This window comes from Labeo rohita, chromosome 14, assembly GCF_022985175.1.
Source record: "Labeo rohita strain BAU-BD-2019 chromosome 14, IGBB_LRoh.1.0, whole genome shotgun sequence".
In the NCBI taxonomy this organism is placed as follows: domain Eukaryota; kingdom Metazoa; phylum Chordata; class Actinopteri; order Cypriniformes; family Cyprinidae; genus Labeo; species Labeo rohita.
Window position 1 is genome coordinate 6,426,439 of NC_066882.1, and position 26,152 is coordinate 6,452,590.

The window sequence follows — 26,152 nt, forward strand, 5'->3', positions numbered from 1 at the left end:
TTGATGAGCCATTCTGTCATCACTCCTCTGCCCTTCGTGGCATAATTAGTGCCTGCCAAATATCTCTGGCCCATTAGATAGATGGAGAGCAATGAGAAGGAAAGAATTAAAAGCGAAAGAGAATTCAAGATGAAAATGACATCAAGTTGAAATAGAACCAACTTTAAAGAAAATCATTATGAGATATTATTGCTGTGTATAATGTATTGTAAGAAGTTTCCATTTTCAAATTTTGTTGGCTATTATGTAAGAATTGCATCACATTTTGCTACATTTATTAAAGGAGAAATTATCATATTTGCTAATCATCATGTTGTTCCAAACCTGTATTGTTTTGTGTAAACACTTTAAATATACATTTTTTTTCTCATTTAAATAACTGTAGGTAGTCAAGTAATACTTCTTTTAAAGTACTACTTAATAAAAAGCAACAATTCACTAAAACACCCAATTAGTAAAAACAATAGCCAGTGTAAATAACTTGGGCAGAATATCTCCAATACAGTGTTGGATAAATTCCCACTGACTCAGGCTTTTAAAATGTTGATGCATTTCTATTTATATCATTTCTCAAAAGCGTGGTGTCAGTAGAAAGATAAAATGGTGTGAACAAACCCACAGAGAATATAAACGCTCTTAAGCTTCGACTCAGCTGCATGAAATATACAAAAGGACACAGCGCTGGTAGCTTTAGACAAGATGGTTTGCATTGTCTGGAGACCAGTATCCCTCAGAAACACAAGTAGATAGGGAGCTGCTATTCTCTTTGCTTTTCATGCTAATGCATTTGGTTACTGTTATGAACAATGTTGGGGGTGCATGAGAAATGTAAGTCTTGACCTGCTAAATTACCACAAATTAATATTCACAGCCCTGGGCTTTGCTAGATGAGCCAATGAATTAGACTAGAGAAATGAATGATTAACACAGGGTCAAGCTTTAGGCTGATTTTTACATTTGGATACCTTGGGAGAAATGGGAGAAAAACTTCTACTTTTCTCAGTACATGCAAATTACCTTTCCCAGTCCATAAAGCAGTGTTCCTCTCGAGTCATCATGTGTAGATTTGCTCTCGTCTTCAGTGATCATAAGTCTTTACAAGTGACAGATTTAAGAATGTGTGGATGCACATGTTTTCTCTGGCAGATAGAGTGATACACTCATTTCATTTCCCTCAGGATCACTCTCCGCCCCTAATCTCATATTCTGAACATTTCCATATGGTAATTTGTCCTAAGGTCTGACTCAGCAACATATTCTCATAAACCATGTTGAATCCAGGAATATGAATGTCTGTTTTTCATGTGAATATTTTTCTATTTTTTTTATTCCCACTTCTTTTGTCTCTTAAATTGATTAACTCTTAGCTTTACATGTTTATCAACAAGTGCTTACTACTTTATCGCTTTAGCAAAAATTATTAGTTTGATATGTTTTCAACATTGATAATAAATTAGCATATTAGGAATGATTTCTGAAGGATCATGTGGCACTGAAGTCTGAAATACTGGCTGATGAAAATCCAGCTTTGCATCACAGAAATAAATTTAGTTTTAAAGTATATTAAAATGGAAAAGCATTTTTAATATTGCAATAATATTTCACAATAGCACAATAGTTTTTTTAATCAAATAAATGCAGCCTTAATGAGAATAAAAAAACTTGTTTAAAAACATTAAAAATCCAGTTTCAAACTTTTGAATGGGAGTGTATGTATGTGTGTGTGTATACAGTTGAGGTCAAAAGTTTACATCCCCTTTCAGAATCATTAAAAATGTAAATTATTTACCAAAATAAGACTGATCGATTAAAATACATGTTACTGACCTGAATAAGATATTTCACATAAAAGATGTTTACATATAGTCCACATAGGGTGACCACCTGTCCCGCTTTGCATTGTACCGCACAGCATTTTCACCCCTTGTCATCAAGTGATGTAGAACCACTGACGGAAATGGTCGAGCACACACCAAAAAACACAGTATTCTTCATTCATTTTAACCAGTTTAAAAAAAAAAAAAGATGCAGCTTTCTCAAACGCGACTTTCTTCTTATTTTAATAGTTCGTTTGAGGCGGTTTCTATGGCGTTATTTTAATGACAAATGTCTAGAGCACATTATTGTAATGCGGGGCATCTCTTTACTTACTTATGCTTTCTCTAGCTTGCATGTGCGCGCTCAGAAACACAGGTTAGCATATATGACAAGGGATGTAATCAGTATTTACGTAGCATAACAGTAGAAAATGTATCAGTCTCACACGTGTCCCGCATTGTCCCGCAAAATCACATCTATGTCCTGCAACAGCCCTATTTCCAGGTGGTCATCCTAAGTCCACATAAGAAAATAATAGTTGAATTTATAAAACTGGCTCATTTCAAAAGTTTACATCCCCCTGATTCTTAATACTGTGTTGTTACCTGAATGATTGTGTTTTTTTGTTTAGTGATAGCTGTTCATGAGTCCCTTGTTTGTCCTGAACAGTTAAATTGCCCTCTGTTCTTCAGAAAAATCCTTCAGGTACCACAAATTTGTTGGGTTTGTAGCACTTTTGTGTGTTTGAACCCTTTCCAACAGTTACTGTATGATTCTGAGATCCATCTTTTCACAATGAGTACAACCGAGGGTCTCATATGCAACTATTACAGAAGGTTCAAATGCTCACTGATGCTCCAGAAGGAATCATGAGGCATTAAGTGCCAGGGGTGTAAACTTTTTCAATTTGAAGATCAGGGTAAATTTAACCTATTTTGTCTTCTGGGAAACATGTAACTATCTTATGTTGCATCTGAAGGGCAGTACAAAATGAAAACATTATTTAGGCAAAATAAGAAAAATGTACTCCAATCTCCGTTCTGTTCAAAAGTTTTCACCCCCCCCAGCTCTTAATGCATTGTTTTTCCTTCTGGAGCATCAGTGAGTGTTTGAACCTTCTACAAATTTAATGGAAAAACTCAGTACTTGTTCTGTTTTTCCCCCATCCTCACATCCAAAATGTATGTGAGAGAATCACTAATATGTTGTTGATGGGGATGTGGTGGTCTATATGAGACCATGTCAGCCTGATATAGGTGTGTGTGTGTGTGTGAAGCCCACACACACACACACAGTGGTCTACCCACCAGTGGTTCATATGATTGATTACCCAATCTCCCTCTAGCCTCAGTTACACATTTAATAGCCCTCTGTTTATGAAGACATGGAGTTTGTGGCTGTACCTTGCAGATGCACAAATCATTTGTGTGTCTTACTTTTGGTCTACCTTATAGACTTCTCTGTATGGATTATTACATTCATATACCAAGCCTTGAATTTACTGCTCTCTTTCCTTACATCTGCTCCCACCTTATAATGTTGACATATTTCTCTCATACTCCTTCCTTCTCCTTTATTTCTCTGTGAGTGATTTACAAAGACTTCTTCATGCGGTGATTCATTTAACTACATATGAAAAAAAAAAGAAATCCCAGCCAACCACACTTAACACATAATCTTAATTTGCAGAGTGGCATGTAAAATAAAAGGCATTATTTACTATCTGCGGCATTGAGCGCTCTTTGATGTGTTTATAAGAGAATATGAATGAATTAGTTTGTTCGGTTCCCAAAACTGGTCTTGACAGTCCCGATTCTGACGTTGGCAAATGGCTTACTCACTAATTGGGAAGAGGAAGATTAATTGGTTATAAAAAAAATTAAGAAAAGAAAAAAAAATCACACACAAATCACTTTTATGATTCTTTTTCCCCCCACTTTTTTCACTTTTATGACTCTTTAGCCCTCATTCATTATTATTGCATGACCAGCACTATATTATATTTTTTCTTTTCTTTCCCATAGAAAGACAAAAGAACATATTTAAGTTCATCATTCCTTCAAAATACAAACTGGTATAAAAAATAAAAAATAATACAAAGGAAAATAACAGATTTTTATCTATTCAGACGGAGATTGTGGGTTATGAGTTAATATTAAAGACTATTTGTGCTCTGCTAAATAGGGCATTTTGCAGTGGCTGACAGAGAGCAATTTTTTTATTTTTTTTTTGAACAGCCTGTTCTGTTCCTAATCTTGCCAGAACCAACCAGACCAGGACAAAAAAGCCCTCTGACTTATCCAAAAATATCACAGCTCTGCTGCCAGCACATGCGACCTGGAGTTTGAACTCAGAGTCATTAGTGAGCTGACTGTCCTATTCTTTCCATCCAAACCCCTCTCTCTCTCTCCCTAATGTTTAATGATGAGAGAAGTTTGGTATTGAAATGCTCAGTCTGGGCCTGGGATTGTATTATCTCATTATTTAGAATCAGAGGCGTATTTATCACAGGCTGCTGTATCTCTCAGTAAATATCTGCAAAACAGCCAGTGTACAAGGTTGCCAAATCAGGCCCCTGAGGATTAGCAGCAGCTCTCTGTGAGACAGCAGGTGCACACGGCACACGGCTCCAGAGACAATGCTTTGGCAGGACGGTCTACCTGCTGTGTCCCCCGGTCTGTCTCTCCCTCTCACCTGCTCCCTCCTGTTCCAGAACCGCCATTCAGCCAGGTGGCTTCGGTAGGGGACAGTGGGTCTCTGCCTGAATGTCTGCTAAAACAGCTGGGGCGAGAAAACTACAGAGGCACACTTTGCCTTTGAAACGACCAAGAGTGCATATATTAATGTAATGTATTTAGGCAATATCACATAAGCCAGATTTTTCTGAATTACAGATATAATTTAATTCAAATGATTTTTATAGATGGTTTATGTTTTACTATTTGTGGTTGCCCACAAAGCAGTAAAACTCAAAATTAAAGCAAGTTTCTAAACTGTTGTCTAAGAGAGGTGTGTGTGTGTGTGTGTGTGTGTGTATAGTATATAGAGTATATAGTACCCCCCCCAATAAATACATAAATAAATAAAATTTATGCTGACTCCAAGCTTTGGGATGGTATAGTGTATAATGTTACAAAAGCTTTTTATTTCAGGTAAATGCTAATCTTTGGATCATTCTGTTCAGTAATGATGCTAAAATGTAGCTTTAATCACAAGAATAAATTGCAGTTTAAAATATATTCAAATAGAAAGCATTTATTTTAAATATTAGAAATAATAGTAAAAATAAATAAATAAAAAATATTTGTTGATCAAATAAATGCAGGCTTGGTGAGCAGAAGAGACCTCTTAAAAAACATTAAAAATCTTACTGTCTAAACTGCATTTTGAAAAAAAAAAATGCTTTCAAAAATATCAATATGAATATGAGTTCAAAAAGATCAATACACACTTTTCACATATTATGTTTACAAAATAAGAATAAAGATTTTTCAAATTATATATGTGTGTCAGTTTAAATGCAAAATTACAAAAGCAGTCAAATGGGTTTTATTGACAAAAAGAAGTATTAAAAATGTATCTTTTATCTTAAAATCTGCACTGAGTGGGAAAAAAAATATGTTTAAAAGCTCAGTGTCAAAACGCTTTGTAAACTTTGTAGTTTTATGTTGCTGATTGGATGTAGTGAAACACACACAGATAAGGTTTGAAAACATCTGGGTTATGTGTGCATTTTTTTTCTGTCACCGGCCACAGTTCTAACCTTGGCATAAAAAAATGTCTTTAGAATCATTTATACATGTGAAAATCATGTGAATTGTGAACAAATAGTTATAGCCTTCATGGCTTAGATGAAGGAATAATCTTTTTCAGCTGAATAACAGATAATACAAGCCTTGACCTTACAAATGGTTACGAAAAGCAAACATATTACAAAATGAACATCATACTTTGTAAGAAAATCTGACATGCTAGTAAAACAGTATTTTTGGAATCAGCAGCTTAATTAGTAAGAAACCAGTATTGGATTTCATTCAGCAAATATGAAACATATATTTTTAATAATAATAATAATAATAATAATAATAATATTATTATTATTATTATTATTATTATTATTATTATTATTATTATTATTATTTGTAAACATTACTGTTTCTTGTTTTCATAATAAACTAACTACAGTTACAACTACAAACTTGGCAGGATGGCAGAAGAAAACATCTGTTTTCTCCAGGGTTGGGTTTTTATTCACAGCACATTTCTAGATTAATTTTCTCTGTATTACATACATAGATGATGATGATGATGATAATGACATTATCTGACATTTGTAAAGAAGGCCAACTGCAAACAGTTGTCCAGAACTGAACCACAAACTGCAGCAAATTGAAAGCTGAGCCCCACAAGCAGAAAGTATGTTTGTGTGTGTGTGTGTGTATGTGATAAACACTGTTCATAAATGAGTTAGCAGTGATTACGAGTGTGTGTGTATGTTCTGAGACACACGGGTTGAGGTAATCGTACTAATGCACTTAACATAACCACATGCAAAGTACTGATATATTGACATGATATGATCTGATATTACTCTGTGAGCATTACTAATGTTCACACTCTTCCAGTGTCTGCCTCACCGCTCTCCGCAATGACAGCATGCTAGCAGAGATTACCTGCTGTCTTATAATGTGATCTGAGCTCTGCTAGATCAAGCAAAGATATTTCAATTCCTAGAGTGTGGATCATTCATCAGATTAGATACAAAATTCATTGGAAGCGGAGGAAAATCTGCCTCCTGGGGCGTGAAGAAATTTATATTTCCAGCAATGCTAAAGCTACACACTTACACACCTGACGTGGCATGCAATATAGGCTTTACACAGCGCCGCGTGGCCCGCATGTTTGGAGTCATTCGAAATGATGAATGCGCACAGGAATAGATTGGATCTTAGTGGTGGAGCTGATTTATATGGTGTGGAGGCCATAGTCTCATTTAAGCGCCATCAATATACCTTTTATATTGAGAGCAATTAGGTTAGCCCACTGCTCTTCATGGTTTTATCCCCAGCTGCATGATTCCCATGTCCTCTAGCATTTTCAAAAGGTCCGTGTTGCATTCAGATCTCGTCGAGATAAGTGGGCCCTGAGGGGTTAATGTCCGTTTCCAAATGTGCCTGTATGCCACGGGTTATTCTCCATTTTATATAATTAATATCTCTGTGAGCTCTGCTGTTGTTTCCCCCACCAGTATCCTTCCTCCTCACATAAAACGTTTCCCAATAGATTGAATGTCTTTTCGTGATTGATGATCGGTATTGATTTTAATCCACCCGTATCTTGATAGAGCACTGGGCGGACAAAAAGTACAGATCTATATGGAGAAAAGGACACAATGTTCATGCTTCAGGTCCACGTTGATCACTGAGACAAGAGGATGTATATGCAAATTAAATTTAAATTTATTTGGACAACTTTAAAGGTGATTTTTTGATTTTTTTTTTTTTTTTTTTTTTTTTTGTCCCCTTATTTTCTAGATTTTCAAATAGTTGTATCTCGGCCAAATATTGTTCTATCCTTACAAACCATACATCAATGGAAAGCTTATTTATTCATTTTTCAGATGATGTATAAATTGGTCCATGGTCACATGTGAACAGTAAGATTTTTAAAGTTTTTTTTTAAAGATTTTTAAGGTCTCTTCTTCTTCTTCTCTATTTTTTTTTATTATTTAAAATAACTAACTTTAAAATAAAGTCTTCTATTTGAATAGATTTTAAAATGTAATTTATTTCTGTGATCCAAGCTACATTTTCAGCATCATTACTCCAGTCTTCAGTGTCACATGATCCTTCAGAAATCATTCTATTATGCTGATTTGCTGTTCAAGAAACATTATTATTATTATTATTATTATTATTATTATTATTATTATTATTATTATTATTATTATTATTATCAATATTTAAAACAGTTGAGTCATTTTTTGGGAGGGAAGAAAATTATAAAAATGTATGCTTTTATTTAGCAAGGATGGCTTTAAATTGATCAAAAGTGATAAAGACATTTGTAATGTTACAAAAGATTTCTATTTCAGATAAATGCTGTTCTTCTGAACTTTCTATTTATCAACGAAAACTGAAAAAATTCTACTTAGCTGTTTTCAACATAGTAATAATAATAATTAAAAAAAATTGTGTTAAAAAAACTTGACTAGTAGTGTGTGTGTGTCAATAAATTTGAATATATATATATATATATATATATATATATATATACATATATATATAATTTTTTTCTGTTTTTGGTGTAAATGTTACTATTAACTGACAGATATCATAGAAAAATGAAGAAATGCTAGAAATGCTTTCTGTGTATATATATATTATTTAATTTTACTGTTGTTGCTATTATTATTATTTTATTATATGCTTGCTTTATTGTATAAAAATAGTTGGGTTTTTTTGTGTCCTTGGGTCATGTCTTATCTCGCCTCTGGCACCAAATGAGCCAGGACGCCCCTGATACTAGCCGTAATGTGTTTGTATAACCAGCATTTATTTATTTGAAGCATATCAGTGCAGAACTTTTGCCAGTATGATCAGTTGCTCATGAACTTCGGGATGACACTCTGATATATGCATTTAGTTTTTTTCTCCACATAGCCTGTCACATAGCAGAAGAGCTTATGAAATATTGAGAAACTGACAGCTGCACTTAGTCATGCACACTTACAAACAGATGCACACACAAACACGCAGACACACAAACTCTGAAAAAAAAAAAAAGCTTGAAGCCCTCCATTTGCCGAGAAGCATCTTTCACAGTCGCATGCTTTTCTGCATTTATCAAGAAAATACAGTATACAGATAATATCATGTGCACGCTCTACAAATTGAGTTGCTTTTGTTGCCTTGGTTACATGACAAAGAGATAGACAGGAAAGAGACATGTGGCAGTGATAAACATTACTTATCTGCTCTCAGGACCAATGTTTTCGAACCCCGCTGAGGAAATGCTGGAGGGACAGTGTGCATCTCTATATCTAGATGATCCATTCATGTAATTTTTTCATCTTTCTTTGGGCATTTTTTTGTACGCTTCTCCCAAAAGGCTAAACGAGATGCAGCCAGTGCATTTATTGAATTAGCAGCTAGCGGGAACCATTAGCAAGCCATTTCCTATTTGATAGTGCTGCATTAGAATGGGTGGAGCAAGCCTCCTGTGGACGGGCAGCTGTTCTTGTAGACCAGGACGGGTTGTACGTGAATTCGAAGGCCACCGCTAAGGGCAAACTATGTCTTTCTTTTACCAAACAATGATTGACAAGCTTTTTCTCCTCTTTAACATGACATACTCCTAGGATAGTCAGTTCTAATTACATCTTCCAAAAGTTTCTCAGATAAGTAAACCAGACTGAGTCATGCTGTCCTTGGGACAATGCCTGATAATAACGATTCCTGCTTTATGAGCACAATAAATCCAGCAGAAGAGCTAGACGTTAAAAGGTTGAGTGCAGGCCCAGAGGTCATTAGATGAGCGCAGGCTATCAGATCTGGGCTCCCAGACCCTGCGGCTCTGTAGCCTGAGATAAAAGTTGACGGTAATTCGGCACAACGTTCTTCTTCTATATCCTATAGCGATAAGGACATGAGCTGCAGAAAGAAAGGTCTGGAGAAAAGGAGAGTCCGGGACAGACAGACAGAGATGAGACTAGATGGAGACGGTTTGGGGCAGCCCTGGCAGGTCACCTAGAGCTATTAAACTACCTAATGAACTATTACTGGTGGCTGCCAATTTTGGAAGAGGCATAAGAGTCTACCTTGAGTCTTCAGGATGAAGATGATGAAGCCTCATGAGTAAATGAGCTGTAGAAACTAAAGATCTGCATTACTTTGTAACTTTACGTACTGTCAAACTTTATGTACACCTGTCAAATATCACAGGTGTAGACTGTTTTAATTTTAATTTATTTTTATTTTAATATCATACGTCACCACTACCTGACGTGTATAATAGATGTCTGTTTATTATTTATTTTATTTTATATTTTATTATATTTTAATTTTTTATTATTATTTTATTTTATTTTATTTTATTTTATATAATGAAGCCTCATGAGTAACTGAGCTGTAGAAATTGAAGATCTGTATTACCCTGTAACTTTATGTACTGTTTTTATTTTATTTTATTTTATTATTTTATTGTCATAAATATCACGACTACATGACAGATATCATAGATGCTTATTTTATTTTTATTTATTTATTTTTATTTTAGTTTTTTATTCTACTTTTTTTTGCCACCTAGAAATGCTTTCTGCTTGTGAATATTTTGTTTTCGGTTTTGCTGACATTACGTTAAACTTAATGTCAGCAAAACTGAAAACAAAATATTAACTTAGTTTGCTAGTGAAACACTTCAGAAAGTATAAAGTCAATTGTAGTACTTTTTAATATATATATATATATATATATAAAAAAAAAAATAAATATATATATATATATATATATATATATATTGAATATATATTAAAAAGTACTACAAATAAATATACATTCAAAGTAGAAGTGTTTTTTAACAATGTAAGTCTTTACCATCACTTTTTAGCAGTTTAATACATATTAGCAGAATAAAAGTATTAACTTATAAAAATTAAATAATAAATAATAATAATAATAATAATAAATAAATAAATAAATAACAGCAATAATTTCAAAAAATTAAAAAGTACTTAATTTTATTTTTTATTTGTATTACTTTGTGGGTGAAGAATCACAGTAGAAATAAAATATACAATAATACTGAGTAATATAATAAATCATATATTATATTATATAATTATACAATATGGAATTGTAATATGGAAATTAAATATAATTTATATATATAATTTGTTGTTGCTCTTTATTATTATTATTATTATTATTATTATTATATACTTATTTTATTGTATAATAATTTGTATAATACAATATTTTAATATATAAATATACTTTGTACATATACTTTATTTTAGCAATTTAATACATTTGTAGAATAAAAAATATATTAATAATACAATAATAATAATAATAATAATAATACAATAATAATAATAATAATAATAATAATAATAATAATAATAATAAAATATATAAAAAAATTAGGTTAAAATGAGACTAGTAACGGAAAGGTGATATATAGCAAATATAGCAAGCCAGCTTGAACAGCTCATACTGTTTGCACCTATTGTTGTGAGCCGAGTTCAGAAATTGTGTTTGCAAACAAGACAAAATATCTGACTTAGCTACAACAGCAAAAATGAGATGCACGCTTTCTGCTAAGGGCTGTTCGTTCATTTAACATTTAGTCAATACTAATTTAATTGACTGAATAGTAAAATTTGTCATTATTCTAAAGGATGTAATTTGCCAACTGTGAGATCTTACAGTAGCTTAGTTCTGCGACAGTAGTTCGGTATGGAGCCAAAAATGGGCTTTGGACCAAAAAAAGGTTAAGAAGTCCTGATTTAGCAGATTTGGATTGCCAGACTTCATCATGGATGACTGACTAATGATAATGAAACTGCATGAGGCTGGAGTCCCTTCATGTGACCCACTATAGCCCAGTCCATCACTATTTCTGTTACAGACCATTATAAGTTTAAATTATGTCATTATACCACAAGCAAAGTCATAATTTCAGTTTTATGTCCTTTTATCTCTGCATGCGGTTCTCTCTTTAGCCTCACTGCCAAGTCAGTCACATTTTGGGCTCGTCTTATACCAACGTCTTAGACATTATGCTCCTGAAAATCAAATTAGCTTTCAGGTCAATTTCCTTCTGTGTTCAAAAAGCGAACAAAACGCTGTATAAATAACTTTTAACTGGGAGCGTGTGGACAATGGTCCGTTAGTTCTCTCAGGGCTCTCTCTGTTCCAGTCATAACAGGCTTAATGGCCAATGTGGAGCTGTAATATGCAAACTTATTTAGTTTGCTTGTCTAAAGCAGACTTATGTGGCTTTAGTCGCCCACCTGTGATAAACCAGAGAATGCCTGGGAAAGTCTGTTGTCATCAGATCATCCCAAGAGGTCACTCCGTCCCACCATTCATTATTTTCTTTCTGTTGAAGCCACTGTCTCCAGTTCCTCTCTTCTCTTAATGAGAATGCTCTGTTTTCTCTTGAGTATCACTCCCTGTTGGCCTCTTGCAGTTGTAGTGATGCCCACTTTTAACTTCTCTCACTGGGCAGCCTTTGATATTTAAGAAGCTGGAACCTTTGAGCATAAAGAAGGAGAAAAAAACTGAACTTGAGAGAGTTGTTTAGATGAATTAGCAGCATTTGAAGCAACCGTTTCATTGTTGGCATACTTATTGTGAAATAATCCTTCAGATAATGTACAGTAATCAGTTGCATCTCTTAATTATCAATTCTTTGCATTTCAGTTCAGTTCAGAGAAAAGCTTATTTTGCATGCAGAGAGATTCTTAATGGAAGATTAATGCAACCTTTCAGAACGAGTAAAGAAAACTAGACATAGTCAGTCTGGAAGTGATGAAACTGCAGTGAAACACCTGACCTAACTAAGTCAACTTTAAGGATGGAAACGAACATAACACGTAAGGATGAATTCATTAAATATTGTCGCTTCTGAGTTTGGTATTTCAAGTGCAAAATCTTGCACCTTATTCACTATCCAATTGCACTCAGGCTGTCTGTACTAAAATATTCAATGCCACAAGTGTTATTAAAAGAAGTAAATTTAATGGATTTTAAAGAGGTATTTGTATATATGAATAATGATGCGCATTATATAATGATGTATCCTTCACAGCCAAGCACTTAAAACTAGTGTGTGAGATTATTAGTCCTGACAGTAATTTAGTTCAGTAACAACTTTTTACCCATATAAATGTAATGCACCTTTAAATCTGAAATTGCCTTACAGTCTGATCCAATTCAATAGTTTTAGACTGATCCATAATTATATCCAAAAATATGCTGAAGAGGAGAGACGCTTTGCATATTGACACTGAATACAAAATGATGTTAAGCTTTACAGTGTAAAAAATGAGCGGGAATTTAAACGGTAAAAAACTGTAAAAATGCTACTGTAAAAACCTGTTAAATGGTTAACGGTAAATTCCCCTACTATATATGGTGTAAAACTGTATTGGACATTGTATTTAAATTTACGGTAGTATACCGTTTTCATAGTGAAAGTGAAAAAAGAACATAAAATTTACAGTGAATAACCGTAAATTAATTTGCGATATGTTTTTTTTAATGTTTTTTTGCTGAAGTAACTGTTATTGTTTTTTTCTAAGAAAATGTTATTTTAGGGTTGAATGTTACATCTGATGTTGTTAAATGAATGTTTAACGTTTCATGTGTTACCATGATGGTGTTTAGTGTTTGTGTGCATGACACTGTGCACCTTCTATATATGTTAATATTTAAAAGCTGCTTGTAAAGGGCTTTGGTTCATCATGTGACTTTCTCATCACCACCTGCTCTTGGTGGTTATCAGTGTTTTACAAGGGTAAAAACAGATTTCAGTACTTCAGTAGGTTGGTACATTAACATTATATCAGTTAATGAAATTATGGAATTTAAATGTAAATTTAAGTGAAAACCGTAAAAGTTAAAATGTTGCTACCGTATTTTTTTAGGTTAAATTCTGGCAACCACAGCTGCCGTTTTTGTTTTTTACCGTAGATTTTACAGATTTTTTTTTTTTTTTTTTTTTTTAACAATGTGCATTTATAGTATTAATAGTTGGATTGTGTCATTAAAAAACAAAGAATGTTATGCCAGCTAATACATACAGGCTGAAACACTAATTGCCATGTACAGTATCCACCTTATTTTACGCTAAGTAAGATATTTTCTATAAATATGCGAGATTCATTAGCTTCTAAAGGTAAATAATTAGAAGAATAACCTTTTGGTGCAGCAAACGGTAAAACTATTTGCACTACAAATGAGTATGTTAATGATTATGATAATGTATACCAGTTTGCAATATTAAGCAGCACAACAGATTGTTTTTTCTACATCTAAAATAACTGCAAGTGATGACACCGGAAGCCTTGGACATTGAAGTTAATAATGGCCCCGTCTGCTCTTGTGGTAAGAATAGTGGATTTTTAAACCAAGCAGGGTCATAGAATGACAAACTATGTAATGGCATATAACACATAATGAGAAAAATAATCACTACAAGTCAGGGTGTGTTCAGTTTCAGAATACACATAATAAAATGCAGCTGGGAAAGAAAACAAGAACAATTTCCTTAATTTGCTTTCAATGCAATGTTGCAAGTGTATGCCTGTGTAATCTGAGACTGCATCTGTAACACAATGAGTACTGTTATTGTCACCATAATTGATCATTAAATTCCGTAACCGTTGCATTGAATCGAACTGATGCATTTTTGGGCATGATTGTGCTCTCACCTGATTTACATGAGTTTGTTAGTGACAGACAGCACGTACAAATGAATGATGCTGTCAGTTGGTGCAATTCATCCTTAGTGAATTCCTCCCACAGTGTTTGTGGTTACTCTGAGATCAGGGACTTTAACTCCCCTTTGCTTTTCTTTGGCTATTTATTTTTAAGATGGGAGAGGACAGAGGAGCACATGGAGGGCATTGAAAGTGTCTCCTTAAGAATTTAATAAGAAAAGAGATCTTGATGGATTAGGGGTCCTACCCACATAGGAGACATTCACAGAATGAGGAATGACAAAGTGAATTTTTCTCTGCCCACCTCGTCTCTGGGGCCTTTGCTTTCAATTGAGGGAGATTAAAGAAGCGTAGAGGGATGTGGTCTAACGGAAAGGTTTTTATTAATATTTATATGCATATGAAACAAGTGCGTTCGAGCATCGGAAAGTGGTTGGTTTACATCATCCAGCATGACGAGATCTGGAAATACGAGTCGCTGACTCGTTCAGACAGCAGCAGCCTGTGAAACATCCACAAACCCTCAAATACATGTTCGACGTGTGTTCGGATATATGTGGTGTGCTTAATGGGACATCCACCCTCAAGGTTAAAAAATGAGTGGGCTTCAGCATGAATGGATCTGTGTAGGCAGCGAATCGACCCAGTGGGGGCCTTGATATTACACAGCGGAGAGAAGAGAGAGTAATCCCTCATAAATAATAGATAACCAAATCCTCTAAAACACAGCCAGCATTGCCAGCCATGGGCTGGTGATAACAACTCTCACAGTGGCTGGGTCAAGCTTCCATTAATACTCAATTACACCCTGGAAGCAAGGTGCCAGAGGTTACTGTTGTTTCTGTTATGGGAGTAAGATGGCTACCTCTACAACAAACATTGAGTGGAACAGGTGTTCCTCATCCATGCAGTCATGTCGTATGAAACATGAGTACTCATATGTTATTGTATTTTTTTTCTTCAGGAGAAATAACATATGAGTACTCAGTGATTTCTGCTGCCAAAGCTCTGAAAAGGACAAAAGAAACGGCAAAGATACATTAGCACATTTAATCGCAAATTATTCCCTGCTGAGTGAGTGGACTGGCCGTGCATTAAGGCTGGCAAAAAATATTGATTTGTCGATTTTAGTCAATTTTTTTTTTTTTTTAGTTTTTACGAAATAATATTGATTCTTAAATCCCAAGAATCAATTATTCTAGTTTGTTTTCAGCGAATGAACGGAACATTGTAGTGCACCTTCCAACTCTAGAGAGGAGCATTTTGCTAAATATATTATGCACCATATAACACATACATTAAAAATGTAACTGTTCTTCAATGTTTAATTTATGTTTGAATAAATTTGTTAAAGTTTTCTTAACAGCCACCATTTAAATGTTTATTCACAAAGTGAATTGGAGTGGAAATATAATTATGTAATTGTAACTTCATTAATATAAAAACATTGTTGAGTGTACTTTTGTATACAAATCAGTGCATTTTAACCTTTATTATTATAGTAATACAGTACCAACGGACTCTGTATTTTACAGCATTAGTTTTTTTTTTCCTTGAGAAAATTTGGCATGCACTGTATCTGATATATATCTAAAATAATTGTATCAAATCGCAAGCCATCACATGTTGTGTCAAACCCCAGCCCTAATATGCATGCATGTCCTGTGAGCAAGATTTATATAAGCCGGAGTAACACTATTACAATAAGGAATATGTTTATACAATGGCATGCAAAAGTTTGAGAACCCCTTGCAGAATCTGTGAAAATGTGAATAATTATAACAAAATAAGAGAGAGAGAAAAGAGAAGTTATTTTTTTATTTAGTGTTGTCCTGAGTAAGATATTTTACATAAAATATGTTTACATATAGTCCACAAGACAAAAAAAATAGCTGAAATTATTAAAATAACCCCCTTCAAAAGTTTAGGAACCCTTGGTTTCTAATACTGTGTGTGGTTACCTGGATGATCTATGACTGTTGTTTTTGTTTTGTGATGGTTGTTCATGAGTCCCTTGTTTTTTCTGAACAGTTAAACTGAGCACTGTTCTTTGGGAAAATCCTCCAGGTGCTGCAGATTCTTCAGTTTTCCAGCACCTTTTGTGTATTTGAACCATTTCCAGCAGTGCCTGTATGCTTTTGAGATCCATCTTTTCACAATGAGGACAATTGAGGGACTCAAACACAACTATTAAAAAAGGTTCAAATATTCACTGATACTCCGGGAGGAGAAACAATGCATTAAGAGCCGGGGGGTGAAAACTTTTGGAATTTGAAGATCAAGGTAAATTGTACTTAATTTGTCTTCCAGGAAACATGCAAGCATCTTCTGTTGCTTCCAAAGGGCAGTACTAAATGAAAAAAAAAAAATAGATATTTCAACAAAATAAGAAAAATTTGGACATCTTCATCATATCCAAAAGTTTTCTTGCATTATGTTTCCTTCTGGAGCATCAGTGAATGTTTGACCCTTTTTTAATAGTTGCGCCATCGAAAAGATGACTCTCAAAATCATACAGTATCTGCTGGAAAGGGTTCAAATATGCAAAAGAAGCTGGGAAATTGAAGAATTTGCAGGACCTGGAGGATTTTTCTGAAGAGCAGTGCTCAGTGTAACTGTTCAGAACAAACAAGGGACTCATGAACAACCATCACAAAAAATATCATGCATTTTGTATGATCTCTCTGATTTTGTTAAAATTTTTCACATTTTCACAGATTCCACAAGGGGTTCCCAAACTCTTGCACGCCACTGTGTATACCAAATTTGGCAGTTGCATCTGTATTATATAGCCTGTATTACACACATATAGCCTTTCAGAGGGCAAATTTGAAGGTTAGTTCACCCAAAAAAATTATTATTTTTTTTTTTTAATCATTTCTCACCCTCAGGTTGTTCCAAACCTGTATGAATTTTTTTACAGCAGTTGAACACAAAAGAAGATTGACAGTTGTAAGTAGCAGTTAACATAGTATGGAAAAAAAAATCTATCAATGGCTACCATCAACTTTTTGGTTGCCTATGTTCCTTAAAATATCATTATCTTCTGTGTTCTGCAGAAGAAAGCAACTCAAGGTTTGAAACATGTGGAGGGAGAGTAGATGATGACAGAATTTACGTTTTCGGGTGATCAGTGATGTCAGACATCACTGGTTCTCACATGTTGTGATCGATTGTGACATGGTAAACGAGTGTAACTGTATAGATCTGTAATTCATCATCTACTGTCTTTGTATAGAAAAGAGCAGCTTGAACATCGTCTAACTTTTTTTATCCTTCACAGAATAAAATATGGTGTCATAATGACATTGCAGCAAGTAAATGATAACAAAAACAATCACAAAAATGTCATTTTTGGGTAAACGATCAACTATGCCTTTAAAAGCGCAATGTAGCTAGTATTGAGAGTTTGTAGAACGAGCTCTTACCTGTCATTTCTGCTTCTTGATTAGTGTAATTCTACAATCAGAACCAAATTAGCAGCGGCAGATTCCGAGTCATTAGAATTAATTACATCAACAGCGCTTTAAAACTGACTCACTGCGGTCGGCGTCTCTAGATGCGTGTGTGTTTGCGAGAGAGCATATGCGTTCCACTGCTCACTTCCCTCTTGGGAAATCTCCCTGATGAGAGTTCTCCCGGATGGACACTGCTCTCAGGAGACTATGTGATGAGATTTGCAACTGTTTAGCAGTTAATAAATCCATCAGTGCACTCCAGCCCCCCACAAACATACTTGCACACCGTCCTTCTATGCAGAAAACAGCCAGAGACTGATGATGCATACTGGCATAATTAAGGACAGCCTTTCTCTCTCTCTCGAGAGAGAGAAAGGGCCTAATCCGACCTCCTTTAGGGGACTCTCTCTGATGACACGCTCCCTTAAAGACACTTAGCACGACACATGATCACAAGCAAAAGCAAGAAGGGAGCCGAATCGTTAAATGCTTGCTTGTTGTCCTTGCACTTTTCAGAAATGCATCAAGGTATTTAGAATAATTATTATCCCCGTCTTAAGCTGCCAAACTAATTGTGTGTTTAATTATTTCCCTACAATAGCGTCGGGTTTTCCCAAGGTGCCGGTGCCAGTTAAGCTGCTCATAATTGTTGTCAATTTGGCATTAACTATTTAGCAGATTAAGGATTAAATAGAAATCGAAGTGCAACGGAGGCCATCGAACGCTTCACAACAGCCCAGTTAACAGAAAGGTGTTGTTTTTGGCCCAGCGAGGTACAAATCCTGTTATATAGCACGCTGTAATGCTTTCCCATCATTCTGTGCTCTCTTTAATGATGCTCGCTCCTAGCATCAGCAGTTGTTGCGGTAGCGCTGCTGTGTGTACGGTAACCACCGCTCCGCCGTGATGGATGGTGCTACATGCTGTTGGGGTGCTTATACTTGTTATACGTGATGTATCGGTAGCTACACAGACAAAAAAATGTGTCTCTTCAGGCTACCTCGAACGTTCTATCATTTTACCACTGACAGAAAACCCAAATTGTGTGGGCCTGTGTTCGTGGAGAGAGCGCAGGGATGGGAGAGAAACCGAAAGGCTTCTCAAAGCCGCCCACACCTGTTTGGCCTATAGGAAAAGCTTCATGCTCTCCATTTCATCTGAGTGATCTAACCGAGGCACTAACCTTACCTGCACAGGCTTTTCCTCGGGCCATTAGATCTGAACCTGTTCTCCAAACATCCAGCATCATACATGCTCCAGTCCAGCGGTCCCTCAGATCTTATTGCACAAAAACCTGTCTGACAAACCTGGACGCCAGCAGAGTGTCCCCGCAGTCCACAGAAATAGCTCGAATATTTATTGCTCTGTGCACTTTTTAGAAAATGAAGTGGATACACTTGGACTGAGTTGTGCCTGCTTATATCACAGTTTATTTGCATGCATTTAATGCAAATTTGCTAAAGGAATTATGCAAATGAAGTAATAACAAAAACATGCCCTCAAAATCTCTGCTGAACACAATTTGCGTGGCACAGTGACTTAAATTACATGCAGGTTTTGAGCGCTCTGTTGACTAACACAATAGTACTGCTGGATATACATCTAAAGGCATTGATGTCGAGACTTTAATTGGAGCAAATGCATTAAAAAACATTGGTGCAGAAACAGTCTTCACTCAGAAATTGCTAGGAAATTTCGCAATGATTGGCTGGAATACACTACACAACTTTAAAAATCTGAACAGATCTTAAAACACAAGGGCCAGATTTACTAAACAGGGCAAAGCATGAGGTTGCAATTCCATAAAAGTATCAATGAGAGTGAAAAGTTCTGCAGGTGATCTACTGACAATGCAGGAGGTTATAGAACACAAAAACAGTCAGATCATTTCCATAATAACCAGCGCAAATAAGCAAATATGATCGATGCATGTGCGTGTAATATGCTAAGAACAGATTCCTAACATTTAAAGGTTAAAACATGCTTTTTTGGGCATTAAAGTGCAGGTCATGTATGTATATATGTATATATATATATGTGTATATATATATATATATATATATATATATATACTATACGCTATATATTTTTACGTGTCCTAATATTGTGTTGGAGTCCCCTTCAACAGGTTTAAATGCGTCAGAAAACATTGTAATTTTCCCAGAATATACATTTGTACATAGAGTTATTTGTCCATGATTTCGAAACAGTTTGTTCAAGCAATTCTGAGTCAAATGTCTGTAAATCCCTCCCTTCTGTAAGCCTGCTCTGCTCTGATTGGTCAGCTGGCCAAGCCTGTTGTGATTGGCACAGAGAGTTTGCTTGAGCAAGTTAGCAAGTGCTACCATCTGTGTTGCCAAGTCCGTGGTTGTTTTTGAAGTTGTGGGTTGAAGCGACCCCAATAATGCCACATTTAGCTCCTGGAATAAGAATTTACCAGGGGACCCCCGACAAAAAAAACGTGTATTTTGCATGATTGGGCTAGTTTTGAGTAACAGTTTGGCAGGTTTTGTTGTGACTACCTGGCAAAATAGCATGCTCCTTTACATAAAACAGTAATATAGTGCTCCAATTTATTCTTAAAATAATGACATTAAAACATTTTGTTTTAACTCTTATGCAGGTGAATTGTGCCCACAGCTAAAGTTATCTGCTAAACTGTAAACACTTAACAAGACAATAATGGTGGATACATTAGCCGAGTGCCTGACTAACTGACTTACATGACTAGCTGATAAAACAAAACAGTTTGTAATCCAAAATATGTCTGAAGAACAACAGACAAAAGATGCTCCGTTTCTTAACTTTTCATTAGAAAGCAGAACAGCTGTATCACAGGCACACCAGCCCAACTAACTCACTTGTCTCTCTCTACTGGATCTTTTACTCCCTGCATTGACCCTATAACTGCCGGTGCAGCAAAATAAACAGCAATTTCATAATGATTAAAAAGTCTGTGTGATACACTACTGTATTATTAAACAAAGTAATTAGAACAACAGTCTACATTAATCGACAGATTCTTAGGAAATAGTGGGTTCACAGCGAATTATCAGAACTATTCTAGCAAGACAGCAATATTGTGCTTTACCTGGAAACCTAAATCTGCACTAGGTATATACATAACAAAAATTGTTATTGATATTTTGGGCACTCAATTAAAAATATACATATAATGTATCAATCGTACTTACAGGTTGTGGTTCGGAGACAGTTGTTGGTCCACATAAAGAAGATTAGAAGCCAATGAAGGTAAAAGCCAAGATTAGAGAAGCAGTCCTTGGTAAAATGACGAGCACAACAAAAGGTTTGAATTGTATTGCAGAAGTTTGTGGGCAAGTCAGACTGTTCCTATTTTGCTTGCAGGCGGGGATTATGCAAATGTGTTACCCAGTAACGTATATCGGTAACATGCAGATGATTCGAAAAATATAATGACTCGTTAAGGCAATTCTGAGTCGACTCTTTCTTTTCAGAGACAATATCTTTATGTATAATGCACTTTTTTGATTAACTTTGCTGACTGTTTACACTGAAGGATAGCTACTTTACAAACTGCAAAAGAGACATTTTTTGAAAACCCATATGATCTGCTCTTTAAATAACGGTGCACATACCAGTAAAATGACTACCACATTAAACCTTTGTCAATCACCTTGCATTTAATTACTTAAAATACTCGCTTCCGTAATTATTGCATCTAATTGAAATTCCTCTAAATGCATATGCTATAAGGTCAACCGCTAAAATAATTTCAGTACAAATTTTTCACTGCATGTCTTTTAGTAAATCCTGACAATAGTTTTTAACGCCAAAATAGGCTTTGCATTGGTGCATGCTGTCAGTAAATCTGGCAGCTTGTCGACTGTAAATAATTACAAAGGAAAAACTGGGCATAATATACTAAATGACTGAGGGTCACATACGACCAGGCTTTTAAGTCATTCTATACACAACAAATTCAAAAAGAAACACTGCATGGGATCCTCAAACTGCGTGGAATCGTAGTCTAAAGCTAAAAAAAAGTGGAGTATATGACCATCATATACTAGTCAACTAAAATCTGCAGACTTTTGGCAACTAATATCAACTTGTCCAGACTGTAAATCGGGGCACAAATCAATGGGCAAAAGTCATGTAACATATTTCAGTTTAAAAAATAATTAAATAATTAAATGTGAAATTTTGAAGACTGGAATAATATTTTCTTCTTAGGGTGTGTTTACACTTGTAATTCTGTTCGTTTGGTTCATTTGGTCCAGACCAAAAAGGAAAATTATACATTTGGTCCTGGCCCACTTAGCGTTCACACTGGCACCAAACAAGCAGACCAAGACCGCTAAAAAGATGGGTCTCAGTCCGCTTGTTTGGTGTGAACCAGGGTTCGGATGGCAGCATTCACACTTACTCAAATGAACCGCACTAACAGAGCAATTGAAACAAACATGACAAGTGTAAACACATCCTTACATAAAGACACTACAGTAACCCTAATTTATACAGTTGTTTGCGCAGAAAAAATCACGATGACTTAATTTAGATACTCATGGCCCAGTGCATCAAAACTGGATTGTGAATTGTTAGACATGCTCATGCTATTTTAGTTGAAGCAAAAAGATTCCTAAATGCTGCCAAAACTGTCAAATAAATGCAGGTAGTGTGGCATAAAAAAAAATCTTTCTTAATAGTGCTATGAGGTCATCAGCTGAATGTTTTATTAGGCATCGCTAGATGATGAACGATGATTTTTACTTTGCTTTCAAGCTGGCGAAAGTGCCTCATAAAAGACTCTTTGCAATATGATCTCTGAATGTTGAGATGATTACCTACCACGCTAAGGCTGTTTTATTTTTAGTAAAGTGTGTAAAGGAGTGCTAAATTACAGCTTCCTTTCAATGAAAATGTGTCTGCAGTGGAAGAAAAGGACTAGTTTGCAAACAGTGAGAATAATTCTGATTTCCACGCAGAGCTGGATTTGAGAATAATACAGAAACAAAACCAAATCATTCAAATGCAATTAAAAAACTCTTCCTTTTGTTTCGCTGTTTATCTGTAAATTAAGATATTGTGATAGGATGATAATATGATAAACTAGATTTGTAAAAGGAATAATTAATGTTACTCCCTTTTATGCACATGGACTTGCTGTGTATGAGACATTAATTATTCATTTGATGTTGGTAATTAATCTGCAATACAGGAAATTTTAGGAAAGAAAAGACACATCGGAGACTTAACTTGAACTTCTATGTCTGATGTTTGTCCAGTTGGCACTTTTGTTCCTGACAAACAACAACTCTGTTACATTGTTTATTTCGTCATTTTAACCTACAAGTGTACAGAACCATATGGCTGCCTGATGTTGTTAGACTGTGTAATCGTTTTAGCCATGTTTGAATGGCTATAACAAAGTAACCATGTATTAAATGAAGTATGGCTCGTTTAAAGCTCTTGGTACCTGTTGCCATATTGCGTTTACAGCTGTGGTGAAACATCTGGAGTCTTGTGTGTCTGAGTATGCATGACGCTGCAGTGATGCTGTAGACAGTCTGAAGCAGGATTTCTGTAGTTTGGGACGTCAGCACTTGCATTTCATTAGTTCATTTGTGTAATATGTCATCTGCTGCAAAAGAACATACAGTATGCAAGATGAGAGGAAAGATTCGGTGGCAGGTTCCTCTGATTTCACCAGCTGTCTGGATGAAGGAATTGCAGAGGGCATGGCACAGACTGGCTTGCCCTCATTGTGACACAAAAGAATAATTCATGCATTCATGACATCAACAGCTGCTGTAGAGATAAAATATATTTTTGTTGAAGCCAGAGCTCAGTCTGTCAAACCAACACAAATCGCATATGCACACTGGGGTTCAAAAGTACACATGCTTCTATTTAGGAGTTGTTTTCATTGCAAAATATATTATTAGTATAATATTATTTTTGCAGTTTAAATGAAATGATCAGGTATATTAAATAATGAGATTAATTTCAAAGCTTGAATTAGCATTTGAATACCTCAGTATTTTGAACCCCAGTTGTGTGTTATTTATAGAGGCATTTCCGTAATCCTGTCAGGTCTCATTATTATCCGCATGGTCCCTGCATTTTAGCTGCACATTGTTTTGAGTCAAGTCTTCTAGGGTAGCAATGAACCTAATGAACTATGACGAATGTCTCGTTTTCCCTGTATATATGCTACGCAGATCATTTTTGCACTGACGCAAGCAGTGAGCTCCTAATGGAATGAAGCACTGTAATGCTGCACAGTGCCAAAAGAGGTCATGTGTGTGCTATGCCAGTAATTCTCACTTAAGAACATATGTAACAATTGACTAAGAGCATATAGTATAGTGCAAACACACACACACGCTCCTGTATTACCTGACATACAAAAAAGATATTTTAAAGAGCACATATATTGGAATTCAGAATTGATTATGAGTGTCCTACCTGAAAATACACTAAAGTCACAAGGTTTTTTTTTTAATTATTCCCTCTGTGAATTTTGTGCCAATATGCAACTAGTAACCGAATATTTTGTTAACCTATTGGTCTGTATTTATGCTGCATCACAATAGGTAGCCCCGCCCACCTTTAAACCTCGTTGGTCCAAATTGCAGCTCCTCATTGTTAAAGTTTTGTATCCAGTGTGGAGAGACGTATATGACCCTGGACCACAAAACCAGTCATAAGTAGCATGTGTATATTTGTAGCAATAGCCAAAAATACATTGTATGGGTCCAAATTATCAATTTTTCTTTTGTGCCAAAAATCATTATGATATTAAGTAAATATCATGTTCCATGAAGATATTTTGTAAATTTCCTACCGTAAATATATCAAAACTTAATTTTTGCTTGTTAATGCACATTGCTAAGAACTTTGGACAATATTTAGATTTTTTTTTTTTTTTTTTGCACCCTTAGATTCCAGATTTTAAAATAGTTTTATCTCGGTCAAATATTGTCCTGCACTAACAAACCACACATCAGTGGAAGGATCATTTATTCAGCTTTCATGTGATGTATAAATCTTAATTAAAAAAAAAAAAAAGACTCTTATGACTGGTTTTGTGGTCCAGGGTCACATACAGTATTGTGCTTGGTTAAGATGCAGTCAGTGAGATGGTCATAAAAAATAAAAATATGTCTGTTCATGATGTAAAAATATAAGAGGACTGCAGGGAAATTAGTAATGATAATAAAACAACAAGAAAAGTCTGCCTTAGTACAGTCTAGTGGATAATTTTGACCTGCTTTCCATGTGTGTGTGTGCGTGCTGAATTGATGAAATTGAAATGACTATAAAGGTCCTGTCCGATTAGTAGATTCTAATTCGACTCTCTGAGAGCAGGAATTCAAAGAGGAAGAGAAGAGTCCATCTGTCACAAATAATGAACACTCTCCATACACATTAAACCAGGAAATGACTATATAATGGCACCCGGTGGACTGAGGCACTATTTATGACAAACGTCCATCTTGTCAATTAGCCAACGCAGACACACACATGCACACACTCACACACGCAAATGGCATCTTCATGCCAGGTATCTCGTAGATGGGCATGGAGTGGAGGAGCGAGACTAAATTGGCTGCTCTAGAGCGGAGGAAGGTTATTACAGCTTGGCATTTAACATTTATTTTTATTTTAATACTATCTTCAAATGTACTTTTCATTTCAGGTTAGTGTTTGTTCACTTCAGCAATGTGTTTGTTGTTTTTTTTATGTCATAAACAGATGTTTATTTTGTTTTATGTATTTTAATTTTAGTTTTACTAATTATAGTCAAATCAGTTCAGGAATCAACAGAACATTAACAAAGTAATTCACATCTAAAATAAGCAGAGACACTGCGATGTATCTGTCGCTTGTTGATTCTTCAGCTCAGATGACAGAAAACAACAGTGTTGCATCTTGACAAAGCCGCCACAACTCAGCAGTGTTAAAGACATCTTCAAATTGGCAGAATCTCCTGGCTGAACTTCTCCCACACAGACAAAAAAGGTCAGACTATTTCAGAATAGCTCATTTACTTGGGTTTTATTTTAGTCTTTCATTTATTTTTGCTTTAATTATTTCTATTTATGAAAATGTATTTTCAAATTAAATCAAATCCACTTTTGTTGTAGCTAAAGAATCACTTTTGAAGTGTGCCATCTTCATTCTTATGAAAAAAATGCTTTAGAATGCTTTTGAAAAGAGTACTTGTTACAGAAATAATGTATTTTAACAGAATACTAAATGTATTGCTTTCACACACATAACTGCATGTTAATTACAATGAAATAAATATATTTAAAATTTATCTTAAATGCTTTTAGGTGGATTAAGAGCACTTTTTGACCATCTTTAGTACATTTTCAATGTAATTTCATTATTGTGTTGTCTTTGAAATTTGGTTGTTTACAGTGAATTAGAACAGCTA